This window comes from Sabethes cyaneus, chromosome 2, assembly GCF_943734655.1.
Source record: "Sabethes cyaneus chromosome 2, idSabCyanKW18_F2, whole genome shotgun sequence".
NCBI lineage: Eukaryota > Metazoa > Arthropoda > Insecta > Diptera > Culicidae > Sabethes > Sabethes cyaneus.
Genome location: NC_071354.1, coordinates 135,824,929 through 135,847,004, shown reverse-complemented (window position 1 = coordinate 135,847,004; position 22,076 = coordinate 135,824,929).

Sequence of the window (22,076 nt, the reverse complement as noted above, 5' to 3'; positions counted from 1 at the left end):
CTCGCCCCGTAAGTAAGTGGCATTTAACTCTTGCTCTGGAAGATGCACGCAAGTCTTCTTTGATGATTCTTCAAGGATTTTTCAGAAATTTTGGCTTCCTTGGCAAGTTTCCTTATGAAACGTACCGGGTTGCGACCAATCTTTGCACGAACCGATTTGTTCACGTTTGGCGTACGTGCAAACCGCGGACCTCCACTTCCCGGTTTCCGCCTAACAAGGCCATCCTGTAAATACTTTTTTATATGATAAACTGTGGCCAAATAACACTCTCCCACCACTCGCAATCACTTCTTTAGCGTACATTTTCACAAATTTGCGGTAAAACAATTCCGATGTTCTGGTGCAGCACTTGTAAGTAAACGTAAACAAATACACTGTCAACAGAAATAAGTGATTAGTTACACAAATTAACCCAACATTAAAGTTTAAACATTTTTGCAGTTTTTCCTACCGCACCTTGTATGAGTCAAGTCAATTTTTATACATCCATATTTTTATTTCCTTATACTGAAGCCCCAGAAAGTTGAATATAGTAAAGTTATTAAGCTACTCATAAATTTCAAATCAAATGCTGTTCCATGCAAATGCAACTCTTTTCGGTCCTGCCAAACAACAACATATTCATGTTTTAAAGGCGCATGACCGATCACTATGAGAACCGATAACGTAATTGAGTTGACGCCCACTCTCACCAGGTTGTTGTTGTCGTCCGAGGAAAAAAATAAAAGGGTGCTTGGGTCAAGTTTCTTGTTTCTTCATTATATCACGGAAATGGGTCGATTGTAAATCATTAAAGTGACAATAGGTTAAGATTCAGTAGAAAAATTAATCGCATTTTGAAATGAAACTGGGTGGTTGCCAACAAGGGAAGGGATATTGTTATGACGTCATTGCTGTACACATTGCATCTGCTCGAGTTGTTGTTATTCAATTGCACGAGCACGGCTGAATGAATTTCTGCCTGTTGCTTCATCGATTTAAGGCTGTGTTGCAACTGTTGCGTTTCCGAATTCGGACGATGAGCAGCGTGACAGATTTTAGGCGGTAGATTTACAACTTTTTCATTGATTATGACTAAAGTAAATTTAATAGAGGATTTAGGATTGGCCCATAAACTGCAGTGAAAAGATAATAGACAATTTGTTTACTTACATATGCAAATTGCAACTTCTTAATTTTATTATCATAGTAAAACATATGTTATGATAAAGGTCTATCGTAAATTATTTGATGCATGTCAGCAAATGTCCAATAACACCAGAAGAAGTTCCTTCAGACAACATGCGATTTCTGTTTCCTCTTGTTATACGTTAACATCACAAACCGATATGTTGCATGCGTTCATTAGTGAATCTGCTGTGCAGACACAGCGATCCCCCGAAAAAGACACTGGGTATTGCTGTCAAGCCGTCGCAACGTGCTGGCTTTTTTTTAATCAATTCTGGTTTTCGGTGATTTCTTTTAATCATTTCTGAAAGGCTTTTAATTACATTGAAATATAAGTTACATATGGGAAAAGACAGCAGAAAAATTGCGGCGGATGACCAATAGTACCAGTGGTTTCTTCGGGGGATTCCTGTATTTGCTATTTTCAGAGCTGCGCATGCCTTGTAGTATTCTGTTTGCAACCAACGAAGGAACTATTTGTTTTTATCACAAAACTTACCGCAATATGATGCACTTGGTAAAACTTAACATTGCAAATCATGGACATGATTGAGCGATGTGTTCACCAACAATATTTATTTCATTTTTGCGTCTATATATTCACAATTTTATTTACTACAGTGTTGAAAGAATGAATATTTTACACAAATTAAAGTTTTCGTATGCGCGAGCGAAATAAAATTTAAACATTAAACAAATTAAATGGAGTAAAGAAGTGCCATTTCTTTCTTAAAATATTAGTTATTGTTTATATCTAATTTTAATAATGTTGCTTTTCAACAACACAAATTAAAAGCAGCGAAGTTTTTTGCACTTCTTGAGGAATCAAGCAATACCTCTTTGAGCATATAGCCACATCACAACAATGGGACATATTTGATCCTGTCTAAATGAAACATTTTAATGTATTTTTTCAACAGAACATAAAACTATGCTAAGCTACGACCCTTCCGAAGTGCGACAATGCGAATAGGCCAACAAACTATGAATCCCTTAAATAACGTTTAATTATTCGCAATTATTGCTTCTCAATTTTAATTGCTAGCAATGGCGGTTTCGTTCGCCTCCTCTTGTGAACGGCACTCCACAAGCAATGAGCAGCTAGCTATCGTCTAGCGAGCCAGCTCCTTAACCGCTTGCAGCAAATTTAATGAGACAATCTCCCCCGAGCGCGGTATATTTTGGTTACTGACAACTGGAAAACGAAGGCTCTGTAAGACGCAGACTGGTTACATAGCAGCGGACAAAAAACTCCAACATTGATTACGTTTAACTGTTGATCTGCTGCAAAGTGGCTAATGATTCCTTTTTGCATTTATATAGGGGTTCTGATGCAAGACAAAAGTAATGACAAAAAATGCACAAAATTTAAGACAGTTCATTACAAAAAATGCAAAGCTTTGTTGCACCATTAAAACACTAATTGCGGAATGTCAATTTTGGTACCGTTAATAATTCAAACAGAAATTTAGCTTGCGAAAGGAAAACTACGCTAAGTATGTAAAACAAATGCTTGCTCTGCTCTGAAGCAAATTGTTCTCGCTATCCTGTGAGAAGAAGTTAGAAGACAGGACGACAAACATCAGTCGTCAGTTGTTAAACCTTTCAGTGCGTGGGAGACGCTTTGCATGGCACCTACCTGTTGTCACCGACCGGGCGGCGCGGCGGGTTCTCGGTTCTCCCGCAGAATAACCGAAACGACGTTGTGTAGGGCCGTGAGATTGCTGTGCACACCTCCCATTAGTGCGCTTGATGTTAGCCGGAGCCAAGATGAACGACCGACAACCTGGGCTGCCAGGAATCAGGTACAAACAAGCTTAAATGCTCATTACTTTAATTTATTTCGTAATTCTAATCCCCTTTCTGTATGCGTGGCGCCTTCTGTTTCATCATGGGGCTTCTTTAGTTGGTAACCGGTCCAGAGGTGTACATTAAATTGGAACTAAAATGAAACCTCCCCGGTTAAATCGAGTTTTTAACTATACTGATCCTGCGAAAGAGGTTGTTCGTTCATTACCATTTTGTGTACGCAATGAATTCGAATTTTGAATTGTAATTAAAAGGCCCACCATAAGATACTAAAGATCAGCTAAGTTTACAAAATAAGTTTACAGATAGGAGAAGCTGCATTAAATTTCATCCAACAGTTTAAAATTTAAATGACTGGGACACCCTTGACAGAGCACGTTGCCTTGGTTTAATGTCTTCGTGGAATTCCTTTGCACGCGGGCATCAGTATCAGGTGGCTCATAACGCGCGCAATAGAGCGCAAAGAGGGTTTTCCATCGGGATAGGCCATTGGATTCAAGTCCTAGGGAATTAGATTTACATGAGCGCAACTGACGGCGGTCCCAGACTGTCATAATCCGGCATAGTGCCGTGCTCTCGTACAGCCAAATAGTGATTTGGCGGCGAAAGAAAGCATCTCTCACGCGGGAAAGAAATTAAAATCACACGAAAGCTTTCCGGATGTGCGCTATTTTAATTTTGCATTTTCCCTAGTGCAAAACGCTTCTTACAACAATGTTGAAAATTAATTTGATTGTTTCTCGGAAGTAAGTTGAGCGGCAGTAATGGCTGTTGTCAACAAAGATGGTAACGTAAGTTTAATGAGGTTAACGCTTTGATGGATATTTAAAAGCCTCAAATTGCTACAGGAGAAGCGAATCGAGAAGGATCGTTAAAATCGTTGAACATTGTTTTCTTAATGAGAGAACCATAACGACACGGAATGTGTCGCTTTGTAGTGGCAGAAATATGACCCAATATTGCATAAATACGTACTTTGTAATAATGGTCTTGTTTTCCTTGATGCATACAGCAATAAAATTGGGAAAAACTGGCAGTTTTAAATAAATCCTTCGGATTATATCTGATGTCTAGTAGAGGTGCGCAGATATAGGGATGATGACATGTTTGCTGAACCTTTGTGTCGCATCTTTAACTGGACGTTTGAACAAAGAAAATTTCAGTTATTTAGAAAGAATCTTACATATTTCCAGTTTTCAAAAATAGTAACCGACATAATGTAAAGAACTATCGTAGCGTAACTAGCCTCTCCGTTTCGTGTAAAGTATTTGAAATAATTGTAAGCTCTGGTGTTCTCTCTTATACGAAATGCTATATGTCACGGTTTTATGCCATGACGATCCATTTGCACAAAACTTCTAGATTCCACATCGATATTCATCTTGCATATAGAGCAGAAGGCTCAGATTGATGTAGTGTATATTGATTTGAAGGCAGCATTTGACTGTACAGACCAGTGAATACTTTTACCGACTTGGTGCGTTACAACATTTTAAGGAGTGGCTAAGTTTTTACTAATGCGACCGAACGCTTCGCGTACATGTGTGTTTCCTCCTCATTTTCAAACAAATCGAGTGTACCACAAGGCAACAATATGGGGCCAGAGCTGTTCTCACTGGTGTATGCAGACGACCTACCATTATTTATAGCTGTACGGTCTATTGAAGATTGTCGAAACCTGCAAAAGCTACTAGATATTTTTGTCATGGTGTCGCGAGAACTGGCTCATCGTCAGTACTACAAAATGTCAGATTACGATATTTCATCGCATTTCTACACTAAGCGTTCGGCTACCATCTCGAAGGCACTCCGACAAGTTGATTTTATCTCCAAAATTGAACAGGATATTAAGGATCCATACTGTCCAAAAGCACTGTACTGCTCTCTAGTTGGACCACTATTAGAAAAGGTATGTGTAATTTGGACTCCTAACCGATTTACTTGGACTTCTAGCATTACGTGATCTGCCTTGGCGTGATCCTATAAACTTATCCTTAACGTATCCTCCTTATCCGGATCAGAGTGACGATTCAACCATTCAAATCATATAGACTTGAACGTTGGCGGAAAATCCAGAAAACCATGTTTGTTGCCAACACGCTAAATGAATGGATGGATGGATATAAACAAATAAATAAATAAATTATGCAAGCCAAACCAGTTCTCTTCACCATAGCAGTGAGTTGCAATGATTTGTGCCCATTACTGTTCATAAAGTGTGAAATATATGATTTTGATTATTACAACTTAGTGCTCACTACTTCATTTATTATAAGAAAACATTCATTTTTATAATATACATAAGGTATCACGATTATTGGTTGTTTCACCAGTCACAAGAAACTCAATTGTTTATCACCAATTGGCAAATTATTCCGAGGGCCGTTAGTTACTTAAGTGGTTTGCCGTCCTAAGACAAAGCCTATTGAACAAGGTTTCTCAGTTAACTCGGTTGTAGGCTACCGCTCTCCCAATCTTGGTCGTCTCGTTCCTACCGGACTTGGGTAAAACACCATCTGTGCAGGGTAGTTGTGCGGTATTCTTGCAAAATGCCCTGCCCATTGTATCCGTCCAATTTTAGCCACTTCTTGAATACTGGGTTTGCCATAGAGCTGTGCGAGCTTGCAGTTCATCTTCCGCCTCCATACTCCGTTCTCCTGTACGCCGCCGAAGAACGTTCTTAGTGCTCGTCTTTCGAAAACCGCGAGCATCAGAATTCGTTCAGAAATTGAATACTGAACATTGAGCGTGTTCGATTTAGCGGGTATAGGATGCTTGGGGACACCGGAAAGTATTCAAAATAATATTACCACGAAAAGGGAATAGTTTAAAGTAGTGTTAGTGGGTTTAGAGGCTGCATAAAGTGTTAGTTTGCACTTTTGCGTTGCACACGATATTCGTATATTCAGCGATGCCATTAAGCGTGAATGTATGTGGTTTATTGTTATAGGCGAGATGAACCACTCACGTCGCTGTTTTCTCATGATAAAACCGTTTGCCGATGCTCGGCGTATATATTCATTTTGCGAGTTTTCCAACCTCTGCAGAGTATACTTTGTACGGGGGCTTAGCCGCAATTGCTTATGATGCCCGTAGTAATCACGACTTCCGCCTCCAAATCTCACGGGTGGTATCATTGTCCGCCGTTGCCAGTGAGCCAAGGTAGACGAATTCGTCGACTATCTCAAACTCATCGCCGTCGATCATTATACTACTTCCCAAGCGGCGTCGGTCGGCCTCGGTACCGCTGGCCAGCATGTACTTTGTTTAAGACGTATTTACCTTTAACCCAATTGTTCAGCCACCGCCACAGATGTTCTAGCGATAATATCCATGTCATCGGCAAACCAGACGAATTGACTGGATTTGTTGAAGATTGTTTCCCGCGTATTGATATCCGCGCGGTTCATAATATTAACACCTTGACAATCCATCTGAAATCCGAACACAGCACTGTGTGCCATCCATCGTAGATTGAATCAGTGGGATGAGTTATCGTCTATGATTTTCCATAGCTCTTTCCGGTCGATGATATAATATGCGGCTTTGACGCCAACGAACAAATGTTGCGTGGGAACTCTGCATTCGCGGCCCTTTTGGTGGATCTCCCGCAGTGTTAACGTTTGATCCGTTGTAGACCAACCTTCGACGAAGCTGGCTTGATAAGTTCCCACAAATCTGTTCGCAAGTGGTGATAGTCGGTGGAAAATGATTTCGGACTGCATGATGGCCTCTTTAACTTCGCATATCGTCGGGACTGGTACCTGTTCTCCATTTGTTGCACCGTTAAAATCGCATTCAGGTGTTCATCGAAGTGTTGCTTCTACCTATTACTCACCAAAGCCTCTGCGGGAACCGTTAAGTTTCTGATAGAACTTTTGCGTATCCTGAGAACGATGCAGCCACTCCAACTCTGTATATTCCTGCTCTTCCAAGTAGCGCTTTTTCTCCCGGAAGATTTGGTTTCGCTACAGGTTCTTCTGTTCGTGTCTTTTCACTTTCTGGCGTGTGGCACTGCGCACCTTGGACGCTCGCGCAGCGTTCTCCTCATCCACCACCCCCTTCATAAATCATCAAGCGAATTATTCCGCTGATTCCGTGCCACAAGCCGCATACCTGATGGAGCTATCCGTTACACTGATTATGGCTGTTTTGATAAGGTTTCAACAGTCATCGAGAGGTTCTTCGTCCAGCTCGTTCTCTTCTGGCAGCAAAGCTTTGAGTGAGTGCGCGTAGTTTGCCGCGACGTCTGGCTGCTTCAGCCGTGCGAGATCTGCCCGAGGCTGGCGTCGATACCGAATGTTATTCACAACGTAGACTTTTAAGCGCATCTTAACCATCACTAGGTAGTGGTCCGTGTCAACGTTAGCGCTGCGATAGGATCTGAAGCCGATAATATCTGAGAAGTGCCAACAGTCGATCAAAACGTGGCCGATCTATGATTTTGTCTAATTTGGTGATCTCCAGATATACTTGTGTAGGAGTCTGTGCTGGAAGAAGGTACTACTGGCGACAAAGCTGGCGACCGTGCCGATTTAATAAGAATTCGGGCACCTTACCGAGGTTGAAATACCCACGTTTCACCAATGGAACCATCAGCTTAGGCATAGTTTGCGGGATATCGGGTTTCGTATTCCGCCACTCGTTCCCCAATAGTCGCTGTCTGAGGAATCTCTCACCTGAAGAACAAACGCCCGAGGTTGTACCACTTAATTACTCCAGTGAAGCATTTCTGTATATGGATAGCGATCGACATCATTTGATTCAGATCAGCGGGAAATCCTAGATAGGGGCTTGAGAGAGCTAGTGCCAAATTTCTTCTAGGTCTTTCCCTCTTCGTTTCCCACACATACGCCCCATCTACAAAAAAGTTATTGGCTCGAATGTAGCAATTATCGGGGCATATCTCTCTTCAACTTCCAGTTGGCCTCGAGGTATGACGCTGGCCTAATAAGCCAGTCGTCGTATGTTCGAATCCCAACTGGGAGAGACTGTAACAGTCAATAGGATCGTAGCAACTGGCCCTGCAATTGTCCTGCACTCTAACAGCTGGCTTCGAAGTCTGTCGTATAAACACAGAAGGTCAAGTTTCGATAACGGAATGTAGCACCTAGGCTTTGCTTTTATCTCTCCTCAACTCTGCATGCGAAATTCTGTCCTGCATAACGTTTCATAGAGAGAGAGAGAGAGAGAGAGAGAGAGAGAGAGAGAGAGAGAGAGAGAGAGAGAGAGAGAGAGAGAGAGAGGGAGAGAGAGAGAGTGAGACTCCACGCCACCAAATGTTTATTTTGCGATAGATCTTCAACGAATTCCGAGAATTCAGCTGGCAAACTTACCGTTGGCTCATAGACTTATATGCAGCGTACGATTGAGTTAAGCCAAATAATTTGTGGCGGATTATGCTTGAGCACGGGTTTCCAACAAAATAGATCAGGCTGTTACATGATACTCTTGAAAGTTTATTGCCTCTAAGGTTCGCGGACGACATGAATATCATCGGTGTTAGCCGTAGGCCTATGGAAAAGGTGTGTATGCGTCTCAAGGAGGAATTCGCACACTTACACGGATAGAAATTTGATCTCCAACACGAGCAAAATGACTCATGATTCCAGGTTTCTAGCTTATGATTTCTGAAAATACACCATGAATAATAATCATGGTATCACAAGCTTCTTGCAGTACAACACGACGCAAAATCATGAACTGATTTTGATTATTCATGATTTTGTGCTGTCAGATATGACAGTTCAGTCATGATTTGACAGGAATTCACATTTCATGATTTCATAATTTCATTCATGGCATCAGAATCAAATTTCTTTCCGTGTATCATTAACTCTGCCAAAACAAACTAGGGCACGGGAGCGTATTTTCGGCCCATTAAGCGAATGCATCTATTTTTTCGGCCTATGGCCTAGTTCTAGTGGAAGAACAGGTGGTTTTGACGTTCTTTTATTAAAAACAGTGGATTACGTACAGTCTAGAGGAAATAGTTATAACATATGAAAATTGTATGTCGGCAAAGTACTTTTATTGGCAAAGTATTTTTATTGGAAAATAGACTGTATTTAGAAATATACCGAATATGCCTTCCCGTATCCTATATCAAGCAAAGCCTGGGTGCTAATTCCGCTATTGAAATTTGACTTTCTGTTTTTTTTATACGACAGACTTCGCAACCAGCTGATAAAATACAGGACAGCGCGGGGTCAGTGCTACGATCCTATTGACTCTAACAGCCTCTCCCAGCCGAGATTCGAACATACGACGACTTGCTTATTATACCAGCGTCTTACCTACCCTACCCTTACCTACGTACCCTATACGGTGACTGGTAAAAAAGTAAAGCCCAGGTGCTAAATTCCAAATTCGAAACTTGATCTTTTGTTTTGATTCGGCAGACTTCGCAGCTAGCTCTAAGAGTACAGGACGTTCTCTAAGAGTGCGGGGCTAGTGCTACAATCCTATGAGCTCTTTCAGCCTCTTCCATTCGAGATTCGAACATGTGACTACTGCACTAAACCTCGTGTTTTTTTTAGTCTTGACCTTGAAATGCGGTCAAACATATATTAATATTTTTTTGAAACGGTGATTCTACAATTGATGAAGGGACGGTAGGGGAAAGTAATGAAAAGTTTTTTTGAAATGGAGGGGAAAGAGTGGAAAGGTGAGGGGGGGGGGGCGTATTGGTAGCCACGCTTAACAAGTTGCCGTTTCAAAAAAAAAAAATGTGACTAGGGTAGGACTGTCCAGAACGCACCGTGGGGGTAGAATGGCCCATGCTATTAATTCCTAAAAACGCGGAAACTATTTGGTAAAATTATGAATGCGCATTTTATTTTGGTGTAAAACACGCTAATTCATAATTATGTAGCATGTAAAAGCATCAAACATAGCCACATCCAATAAAATCAAGCGATTATCCGCGATCTCATTCCACATGTAAGAAATCACGGTTTTCTCTTAAGCTTTTACCACTAGTCGGTATGCAAATTTCATAATAAATACAGTCTATCTAATTGATATACTGTCATACTCGATGATTCATCACAAAAACGGCATTAACTATGCATATTTTTCACATATATTGCAAAAAACTTCAAAATACAAAACAGGGGCAGAATGCATCACAGCGGGATCGAACAGTTATAAAATATTTTTAATTTGCAGTACATCTTTTGTTTCGGATTATTTATTAAAAATGTAGCAATATTATGTATTGTATAGGACTTAGAATTTGCCTTAAACCTAATTGTACATTGTTTAACTTACAATATTTCATCACACATCAGTTGGAGAAAAGTAGATGATAAAATTTTATTGCCAATTATGTTGAGATATGAACCCATTATGTCCCAGCAAACAAGCGTTTGCAACAAACGCTATAACGAACGCTTTCGCCATTTCGGCAGCCTAGTTTTAGGAGTTTATCTAACACGTGATTGAATGGTAAATTTTTTGGTTGCGTTTAACGCCTAGCAGGGCAAACGTGGAGCGTTTTGTCCACGGACTTTGGCGTTCTGCCTCACATAATGATTTTGACTCTTGCCAAAAATCGTCAAAAATAACAAAAAATACTGTTTTTTGTTAAGAAATTTCACCAGGAGTAAGTGTAAAAAAGATCCCAAAGTCTTCTAGAAGTTGAAAAACGTGGATCAAACACGCCGTTGCTCTGCAAAATGATGTTTTGCTTAAGCGGTGCATTCTGCACCACCTTACCCTACCGGTTTGTTATACCAGTTTGTTATTCCTCGAGGCCAACTGGGAGTCTGATGACTGGTAGATAGCGTAAAAGCCCTTCGGGTGGTGCGTTGGTGATAGAAGGAGATAGTTTTTAAGTGGTCAAAGAATTCAATTCAAGTGGTCGAAGGAAACTTCGCACAAAATTTGCGCTTTACAAGATGCTGATTCTCGCTGATGACGCGTGGACGTTGACGGAGGGCCGGCAAGCTACACCTAGAGCTTTTTAAACGTTTTGATTTTGAACGTGAGACTCTTGACGGCGTGATCAATTCTTGACGGCAAATGAGAAGAAAGAATGTGGGGCAGGCGCATGAATCATGAGATGTGTATATTATGATTGTAAAGCAATTAAAATACGCAGACTACAAGTAACTGCTCACGTAGCAGCAATGTCAAAGGAGCGACCAGCAATAGCAATGTTTAGCGGAGAACCCGATAGAGGCCGCTGCGCTGTCGGCGGAGATGGTAGAACATTTAGCGCTAGAGGCGATTGTAGGATGGCAGTTGAAACCTGACAGTTTTTTCAGCGAAGATGGATTAGAAAAAGTTTGCAAACATCGTCAGTTGACTAATGATGATAGTCTACATCAATATTACGTTCAATAAAAACTGATATTTTTTGAAGATCTGAAAAGGAAGCAACCATTCCAAAAATTAAAAATGAAACAAAGGTGTTTATAGTATTCAAACAGGGTGGGACAAGACGTGAAGGGAAAAATCGAAAAATCAGATAAGGGAGGTGTAATGTGGAGGGGCTCTGTGCACAGTGGAGGGGCTCCACTGATCGAACCAAGTTATAATGGGAGTCATTTATAGCCGGATTCGCACTCAACTTCTCCTTTTGCTTATTTTTGTTCTATTATTTAAACTTCAAGACTTTCCAATTGAAACTATTGAGCTTCCTTAAGCATATGAATAACCGCAATTATTCGCTATGGTACGCGATTCGCTATACCATTATGGACCATGCCACATTTGTGAGTTTGATTTAAATTATGTGATTAAATCTTGTGAAAGCGTAACCGTATGTCTTGTCCTTCTTCTTCGGCCACGCCGGTAAGTCATGTCTGCGGTAGCGGTTTTGTTTCACAAGCGTAAAACGATGTTAAAAGCTTCCAAGAAAATGCCGTTCCAATAAACAGGTTGCATGAAGAATAGATTGCTACAAATTTTTTGCCTTTCTCTGTGAAAGCTACAAGAATGGTTGCGGAATGCGATTTTATATGGAAGAAACCTAAATGTTATCAAATATGATATTTTCTCTACGTGTCTGTATGTAAAAGGCTCATAAAACCCTTTTAACAAGAGGTTGAAGCCTTTCGCTAAAGCCCAAATTTTTTAGACCAAACTTCTCAAACTGCTTGATATAATTTCATGTAGACAACGTTCTACTCTAAGAATTAAAACACTTTGTTTTACTTAAGTACAGAAATATAAAAAAAAACATATTGATGTTGCCTGAGATAGATTCAATTGCACCTCTAGGTGAATCCGTGCAGTTGTTTTCTGTGTGTTTCGTTTTCAAAACGGTGCAGGTGAACTTTCCTTTGGCAGGGTCTTGTTCTTCGGCCACTACCAGCAGCAAAGCGCTGCAACTCAGACGAGAGAGCATACATATTTGGATGCCTTTAGCTGCTCGGGGCCTCTTAAACATGATACAACAATAATTTTAGGATACGGCTTCTTGGCCTCAGGTACTCTTATGTTGACTCTACGGTTTCCACCGAACAAGCTTTATTATACTGAGCAGTTCTTCACAGTGATGCAGGGGCTGCCTGCCGTGTGCTTGTATACATTTTACTGGATTTTATTCCATTTTACTAGCCCCGTTTCGTTTATTTCTTTTCGCTCCTCCCAACTGCTGGAGCGGTTTCTATGTTTGCAGTCATTTTTTTCCTGCTGAAATCTCAATGTTTCCTGGGACTTTGGTTTGTTCTAACCGAGTGGTTCTTCATCATATAAAGATCGGATGGATGGAAACTAGCTTGCCAGGGGTTGAGAATTATTAGGTTTGCATTGTTTCTGGCAAGGAGCAGAAAATAAAACGGAGTGTACAATTTTGTTCCCGAGACGCTGCATAAATTTTAAATCTAATTTCGCGATAACCGGGCTATGAAGGAAAGTAAATGGTTTGGCGCTTCCTCATTGATCATACGTGAGAGACAGGAAGCTTGTTTATTAAAAAGCAAAATAAAAAATTATTGTTGTTTAACATATTGGCTTTGTTTTTACAAAGAACCAAACTTATTCCCCTGCCAGTCAATCAATTGTTGGAGAGATAAAAAGTTCTTCGCCCCGTCGTAGCCAGCGATGGTAATTCAGTCGAATTTGACACGCTAAAAAGTATTGTGGAGTAATATTCATCCATTTTTTTCCCTATAGCCTATTGGCTCTAATTTGAGGTCATTAGGTCATTAAAAAGAATTAAAATAAAAACAAGACATCTCTTAAGTCTAGTGAAAAAATTGCTAACTAATTTACCGAATCCCAAGAACTCCTTAACCATGCTAAAGATCTGGATCATGGATTTAATTGGTTCATAAGGCCCATAGAAGGTGCTATAAAACCTTACTAACACAGTTGTTATAAAGTTGCTAAGGCTACTGCTTATATGATTAATTCTGGTTATAAACAACTCGTCTCAACTAGAAGTATCAAAATGTTGCCGATTAACTTTCGCAACTATCGCAGATCGATATAGATCCAATGAAAAATTTTGATCCAAAACCACGACAAGATCGGTCACCTGGTCTGCCCTCTGTAGAAAAACACAATTGATTCTACAGTCGAATAAAATGGGGAAACGATTGCGGTTGTATGTCATAACGACACATTTTGGGGTGCTAATCGTAAGTCGATTTCGTCCGCACCAGTCAACGAAGTTATCCAGAAGTTCTTGTAGGTGCAATTATCACACGAACGAACGCCACAGAACAGCTTCAAATCACTCGCATACGCTATCTTGCAGCCAAAGTCAAGTACAAGTATAATGTCATTGATATAGAGAACAAATAGTAGCGGGCCCAAGTTGCTCCCTGTGGTACACCGGATGCATTAACGAATGGTTACGATGCGTGTGAATCCAATCGTTCACGAAGCGATCGTAGCCATCGAGTCGTATCATCATCATCCTAGGCGTTTCAATTTACACAATAGGATTACGTGATCAATTCGGTCGAATGCAGCTTTCATATCCGTGTGTATGACGTCAACCTGGGCTTTGTACTCGAGCAGGTCGGCGTGAACTCCAGCAAGTTAAGGCCCGCGCGGAATTGGTACTTAACGGTTGCGTTTGCGTTAATCTGACAGTTCTCCCATACAACTTGACAGGTTATCTGTCAAATCTACGCAGACGTTACCACAAAGTACTAATTCTGCGCGGGGCTTTAGTGCTAATTGAGCGGCCTAGCATAAATTTTTGAAGTTTGGGCCCAGCCGAAAGGTTTTTATACCTCGGTATTTTCTTACATTGCGCTTATCACCGCTTTTGAACATGGGGGCATACAATTATGTTTGGATGGAGGTGCCTGGTGACTTGAATCTGAGTTGAATTATGGATGTGAGTGCAACAATAAGTTCTCGACATATTCATAAAATTTGAACTGTATGAGCTATTCATTCTGTTTCAGTTGGATAGATTGGTAGATAAACATTTTTCCGTTATTTGAGAATTATATTTGTATGATTATTTGAGAATTGTTTCTCACAAAATCAATCAGCTGAAAAAAATTAGCATGACAATTTTAAAATCAAACGGACTACAAGGAAATTATTTATTATTATTCGAAATGAGTAATTTATAGAGTGAAATGACATAAAAAACTTAACCGAATAGTGTCTACGTACATGAAAAATTTCGATATTTCTTCCGATCGGTTTGTAAGACGCAATATAATGAAACAATTCACCATTCATCGTTTAAATAATGACTGAAAATTGTTTCGTTTGTTTTTTCTTTCCATTACAACTGCGATGAAAATGAAAAAAAAGCAATGTAAAGGACGTCTCTTTTAATTACAGCCATAATCATTCATTATTGTTTTCCGAAGGGACGGTCCTTTGACTTCGACTGCTCTCTTTTTCTGCTGCCGCTTCACCTCCTGTTGTCCTTGTATTGGACCGCTGGCCGTCAGCCGTCGCTTCGGGAATGAAACGATTTTATCGGATTTCAATAAGAATAATGGTCAAACTGTTTCTTATCGCAGCAGCAGTAACAGCCAGACAAATCGTTGTCGGTTGAAAGGGCTCGCTTTGGTGATTGCAATTTGTTTAATGAGACACCGGTTCCAGTGTCTTGCCTCTGGCGGCGCGGGCTCTCTAACAAATGATTTTCTGTTTATCTGAAAAGGGGCACCCTTCGTCTGTTTATGATCGTAATCTTAGTGAAAGTGTCCTTTTGGATGCGTAACCTGACGGTCGTCAATCAAAACGGACGAAGTAGCAAATTACCTGCCACATTTAGATTTTTTAACTCAGGTACTAAACTAGAAACTGATACGTGTATCATTTGATTGCTTCGTTATTTAAATTTGGATGAAACCTGATATTTTGATCTATAATTGGAAGTATGCTCAATTACAAATTAAAAATTGCTTGGTGCCTTTTTATCAAATATTCAAAGTGTTATGCATGCAGCTCCCGTTAAGGTTCCAACAAACTTAAATTCATTTCGAAAACTATTAAGCTGTCTCATCGCAATCGTTGTCCCTAAACGATCGTTCAATTATATGTCCCCCAATCTCCAGCGGAACCAAATTGAACATGAAACATCCGTGCATCGAGCTGAAACGGCACCAAATGTACCGTACAGGTACAACGCTAATTATTAGCCGTAGTCCTGATTTGAATTTGAAATCGTATGATTACGGCTATTATTCCTAATTTCTTCTTATCGTTCGCAACTCTCCGGTCGCTGCTGGCTAGAATGCCAAATCACTCGGAATTATTCCCGGCATGCTCGTGAAAGACCCACGAAGCTATTCAATTATTCAGTCCTTCCTCTCTGCAACAGTTCACGGAACGATGATGGGACGGTTGAGATGAGAAGCTCTACAAGTAGCACTGGGGGAGCGTTAAAAACTGGTTTTACTCAGCTGCTGCCCAGTGGCTCCGAGTCCGATGCTTGATAGCTATGCTGAGCCCCGCGCAGGAAATAAATGATTTTCGTGGAAAAATGGTACTTAGTAACTAATAAGATAGCCTATCGTAAAGGAGGAAGGTTGAATAATCCTTTCACGAGTAATTTTTTAAGATGCAACTTGAAACAACGTTATTAAATCAAGACGTATTAGTTGCACCTGTAAGTGGGAGAACATTTCCTCCCATATAATAATATGTGATTTCATTTTTTTGCTGTTCTGCCGAATGACGGACATTAGAAGACGGACATCGGAGCTCAGAAAACACTCTTGTGATTCTAGACAATTTAACGATGCGGTTCACTCGCAAGCACTTGTATGAAGGGGCACGTGAAATCTTAAACTTTACATATTTTTTTTTTACCTTTCAGCTTGTCGTTAATCGCTCGGGGTACTACATGAACTATTTGTATATGAACGGTGGCCTTGTAAAAAAATTAATGCTAATATTGTCAACTAATTATAAACTACCGAGTGCCTCGTATGCCAAGTAATACTCGTAGAAGTATCCAACATTCCATATGTGTAAGACTAAGTATAAGGAATGATTTACTAATAAAACTTCGATGCTGTCATAGAAACATACGGTGCAAGTTCAATGATCTTCTCACTGCATCTTGCAAAGTTGTTAACCGACAGCTATGCTACTGAAGATAAAGATTGTGCCACTGATGATGTTGAATTCAATTCAACGGGAATTTTCCGAAATTATAATTCTCTGCCGATAACAAAGGAAACGCTTGATCCAGTTTATATTGAAACAGAGAATATAATTTTCCTGCAAATTGCACATAGTTTACAATTAATAATTAATTTGATAAGCATATAAGTCTAAATATTAGTATTGTTTTCTTTTAGAATATAAGCATTTTGGAATCTACCGGAGTATTGAGATTACTTACGTTTAGTCCCTTTTAGCCGCCTCCGCGGTATTGCTAATAACGAGTAACTTTTAGTAACCAGCCTAGGTAATTTCATAGGTTTTACCGATTGTATCAGCTTTGCTATTCTGCTGTGATAATTACACAGTAATTTCTCTCCTTGATTTAAGATATATTACGTAACCTATTTTGTAAGACCGTATCAATGTAGCTGTAAGTTAGGATCATATTCATCTTACCAGTCAGCCTTTTAGCTATTAAGTATCAGGTTATTTAAGTATTCATTAGGCACTAACTTTAGCAAGAATTCACTGACATTAGTTTTGTAACACTAGCATTAATGTTTTCCTAATTTTAAGTTAAGTATTATTTAAATTAAACAAATTTGGCAATCTAGCACGGTATATAGTTTACCACTTTCGGTCTTCACAAGTTGTTTACCAAAGCTGCTGACTTATCCGATGCCAGATCGATTCCTCTCATTCCAACGTATACAACTTACACAGGTATAGTAAACAATATGATTGACGGAAGGTGCGGCAAGGCCAGTGTGGCCAACAGATGATAAAAACGTTAACAGGCTTGAATATTGAAATATTAAGAGCAATGTGTGGACTCGAGACATCATTTTTGATTAGACTCTAATGGAATGTCCATTTAAACAATTCAAACGATCAAACGTACTGAATAGTTGCGTACATTTATGAATACATTTTACTTTCAGGACATCAAATTCATTTAGGCGTTTAGTTTAGTTTTGTGACGTTAAGCCTTCGGCCATTGAATATTGAAACTAATCTAAAAATTCAATAAATCCATACATATTTGTAATTTGTCGTACTACTATAATCATGCATTGTATCAACATTTTGTTTTCTATCGCGTGGAAGGAATCATGGCAATTCATTGAACAATCTGAAAATGACGGCCCAGACGGTTAGATCTATATCTACATTGTGACGAAGACTTCGCCTGTTCTAAAGTGTCAACTTTTAATAATTCCTTAGGTCTTCTACAAAAACGTAAATAAAATGTGGAATTGAACCCACCAGCTAACAAAATCATTGTGTGAATGCCTAAATTGTCTCCTTGAAACAGATAGAACATACATTTTACTAGAAGTATCTCTCCATCGAGTAATAATTGAATGCCTTCAATTTCTATTTCTGCCAATCTTTCTACTTGTAATATGTTCATTTCTGCTTCTTTTGTATCTACGATTATTTAATTTACTTTGCTGTATATTCGTTTGGTATTTATGGAAAGTTGTAATATATTCCACAAATTGAATGCCGATTATTATGGGAACTTTGCGTATCATTTATTTCATATTCATCGGCGTACATCCACTGGAATTGTTATATGATTTGCATACTTTTTTCTTATTCTGCTACATGACGAACCACAAACCAAACTATTAACCCTCTAACGGGTAAGACCGTCTAGAGACGGCCTTCGCTTTTTGAGCTCCAGAGCCGCATACGAAATTTGTTTTTAATTCGCAATATGCAAAATGTGTTCAGAACAAATTTCTTGGTACAGTGGACTCTCGGAAAAGTTAATCGATTGGGGAATGGGTCGATTAACTTTTCCGAAATATTATCTTTTCTGAGTAGTCCTAGGAGTCATCGAAAATGATAAATACAAAAGCGAAAAATATATTCTCGGATACAGGATACACATTTTTAGGAATCTGGAAGTTGTAATGTAAAGAAATATGTAGCAAGATCCTTATGAAATGATACTTAGTTCCTTTCAATAAATTTAAAATAGTCGGTTATTCTAGTTTACTTTTGATTTTTCATAGTCTACGACAACGTTCTTACAATGTTCGCGCTTATTTTTTGTTCCCTACTGTTCCTTCTTTTGCATTTAAAATTCAATCTGAGTTTGCGCTTTTCCAGTTTGTTATTCAAAATCCTGAAGCAACTATGTGCCCGTATTGAACTATTACTACAACTGTCCGGTACAAGATAATACTCTGTATGAAGCTGTGGAAAGGCGATAATAAACCGAAAAATGAGAAATAAAGATAGAAGGAAAACACACGTGTGTGAATGCACGCTTTGGACAACCAATAAATTTAAACTCTCAGAAAAGTTAAGCCACAAATTAACTTTTTAGAGCGTTGCATGAGAGCTAATATTCGCTTAACTTTTCTGAACAATTAACTTTTCAGAGAGTTAACTTTTCCGAGAGTCTACTGTATTTTGATACTAATATCATAACATTCTGACCATGCATTCAAAAGTTATCATTTTTCAAAAACAAAAATTCCGAAAATAATTAATGCGCGAATATTCCCTTTTTTACTTTTGAAGGAAAAGGACATCTAGAACAAAATGATTGACTTAAAAATTTTTCTATGAGTAAATCTCATGCATTATTTTAATTTTGTAATATATCTGAATTGAAAAAATATCTGGGCAAAGTGTTAGACATGAAAAAAGAAAAGGAGAAATTGGACTTTTTCTTACCTGGCGCTCCTCCATATAATTATTTTTGCATGAAAATCAGAACGTAAGGTTTTTTTGTGTGTACTTTCATGATAAAATAGTCATTAGCTTGATCGCATCGTTTTTACGGTGTTGCCCGTTAGAGGGTTAATCAACTAGGTGGACCCGTCGTGGCTAACCACGATACCAAAACCTTTGAAAATGTAATATGGTAAAAATGTAAAAAAGCACGTGTCAAAAATTATTAATGAAACAGCTTTTGAATTGGCAACCTTCTATTAATTGAGCTGTTGCGATTTATAGTGGCCATTGGCCATTTTTATCAAAATTGAGATTTTTACATAAATCGTATCTATGCTGTTAAGATCGACTGAGGTACATATATTGTATTGCGGATTTTCGGCTTTCCAGTCAGTTTTATATTGAAAACGGCTTTTTTATACTGCCTGACGTTTCGGCCTTTGGTTTTGGCCTTTTTCAAAGGTAATATGGTTACGTTTTCTTGTCTAATCGTTGATTGCCAACGGAAGGAAGTTCAAATTTTAACAGCTCCAAATGCATTGGTTTAGTGACAAAATAATGTATACACCTAAACCTTTTGACCATAGTGCACAACTGAATCGTTTTTAAAAAACACCAATAATAATGGAATTTTTTGTAGAGTTTTTTAGACAATTGCGTCTCTTGTAAAATTTACTAAATGGTTAATAGGCCACTATAATTCGGAACGGCTCAATTAAAACACGTGTAAACTACAAACGGGGCAAATGGGGCTTAGATAAAAGGGCAAAAATCTACCGATTGTGAGAACTATGCTGCGAGGGAGAACATTTCGAAAAAGTACTCAATTTTAGAACCAAGACAAAATTTAGATTCGGTTTCGCCAAAACTATGATAGCAGAAAATTTTAATTGCATTATACTGGGCAAACGCTTGCTGTCTAATCGTTGGACCACAACTACAAAAACAACATTCGTTTTAATAAACCAGACAAACCCTTGGATTAGTTATTTGCTTCAGATCGAGTCAGCGCAACACAAAGTCTTGGATATTGGAGATTTAAACGGCTTTTTTGCAAACCAGTACCTTAAAAAATTAAAATATTTTTAAAATACTTTGCAGTACAGTGAATATCTAAGCTACTTCTACAAAATTCTTAAAGTTAGAACTTAAATTTTCAGACTTTAATACTTATGTTACTTTATATTGCGATATTTCAGGTCGCGTTTGTATATCAGCTTTGCAACTAAATCATGGAACAACACGTTTCACATAGACCACATTTTGATGAATTCTAGTTTTTTTACAACCAAAGTTTGAATGTGTCCTTGATAAAACATCTGACTATTTAAGAAAACACGCTACATCACTTCTGTGTGATTCAGATATCATCCCACACCTGACTCGGAAAGGGGTTTAGCAACCATTCTCGTAAGGAACTGCGGAAGAAGTAAATGTAGTTATAAATATACTCAATGGGATATGCGCCTTCGCGCTTCATACACGGTAAAAAATTGTCACGTTGAAGCGAAGTGATTTACCGTTGAATTCGCACTACTTGCCAAACATTACGATTCGAAATGAAAATTTATTGAAAATGAATCAACACAAAGTATGATGAAATCAACAGAAAATCACTTTAATTTCGAATGTGCTTTCTTTTGAACTTTTGAACTGTCAAATGTAAAGAAAGGATTGTATGTTGATTTTTCGTAAAGCTGCTTTATTTATTACTCATAATTGAACAATTACATAATTACATACAAAACATAATGCAAATAAAACATCAATCGCTGATAGTAACCGGATTCCTGTGTTTAATACTCTGATGTCTAAATAAAGTTGATCTCGGGTTGATTGCTGCTATCAATTCGGGGCCCGTGTGATCAATTCCATAACCTGAAAACAGTTAGTAATTTATTAATTATGATCACAGGTATAATTTCGCCATACTTACACTCTAGAAGAGCAATAATTTGGAACGAAAACGTATTTTCTCCATTTGGGTTTCTAATTTGGCTTCCGATTGCTGCTTTCATGTTTCGCGATTTTTTGACATTTGTAAATTACGAAAAAAATAATTGCAAATTCTATAGATATGCATTAAAATTCGATGGTGATATCCATTGAATAGTTTTCAATAGCTAGTTTCTTGTTTAAAAATTTGAAAACTCTGCAAAATCAATACTAAATCACTTCGATTTGTAGTGCTGCACAACAAATTGATTTAAATGCAAGAACACTTAAAATGGACGTGACGATTTTTTACCGTGTACTTTGGCAGCTTCTGATTATCAATTACAGCTTGATTAAATCGCAGGCTATCCTTATTATCACATATGCCAAATCACACGTTAAGAATGCTTCATCACTCTCAAATGGTTGATGTTTGCTTCAATTATTGTTTTAAAACCAAATTCTTTTATTCCCCCGCAGGACTTCTTGAAATCAGTATCGCATTATGTGGCATCATCAAATTGCCGATTTCGCCCACCCACTCACAACGTGTGTTGGAGTCCAGAAAAAAAAATTTAACAGCTTGCTTGGATCTAGTGTTACAGTCAGATACAAGGGACACCGTAGGGAGTCACTCCATAATTTAGATTTTAGTAACCGTCACGAAAATAAGAAAAATAGGAAAAATTGAATAGCGATTAATTCATAATAGCAGTAGCAATTATGTCGTTAGGCCATTGCAAATTATTTTATGGGTGTACGAGTTGAGTTAACGCTTCTAGCACGAAATAGAAATGGGAATTCAAACAGTGGAATTTCCGGAAATCGACCAAAAAAAATTTTTTCCGTTTTTGTGGTTTTTTTGTTGATTTTTGCATGGAAAATAATAACGTATATATTAAAAGCAAGAATAGATTTGGTTTTCG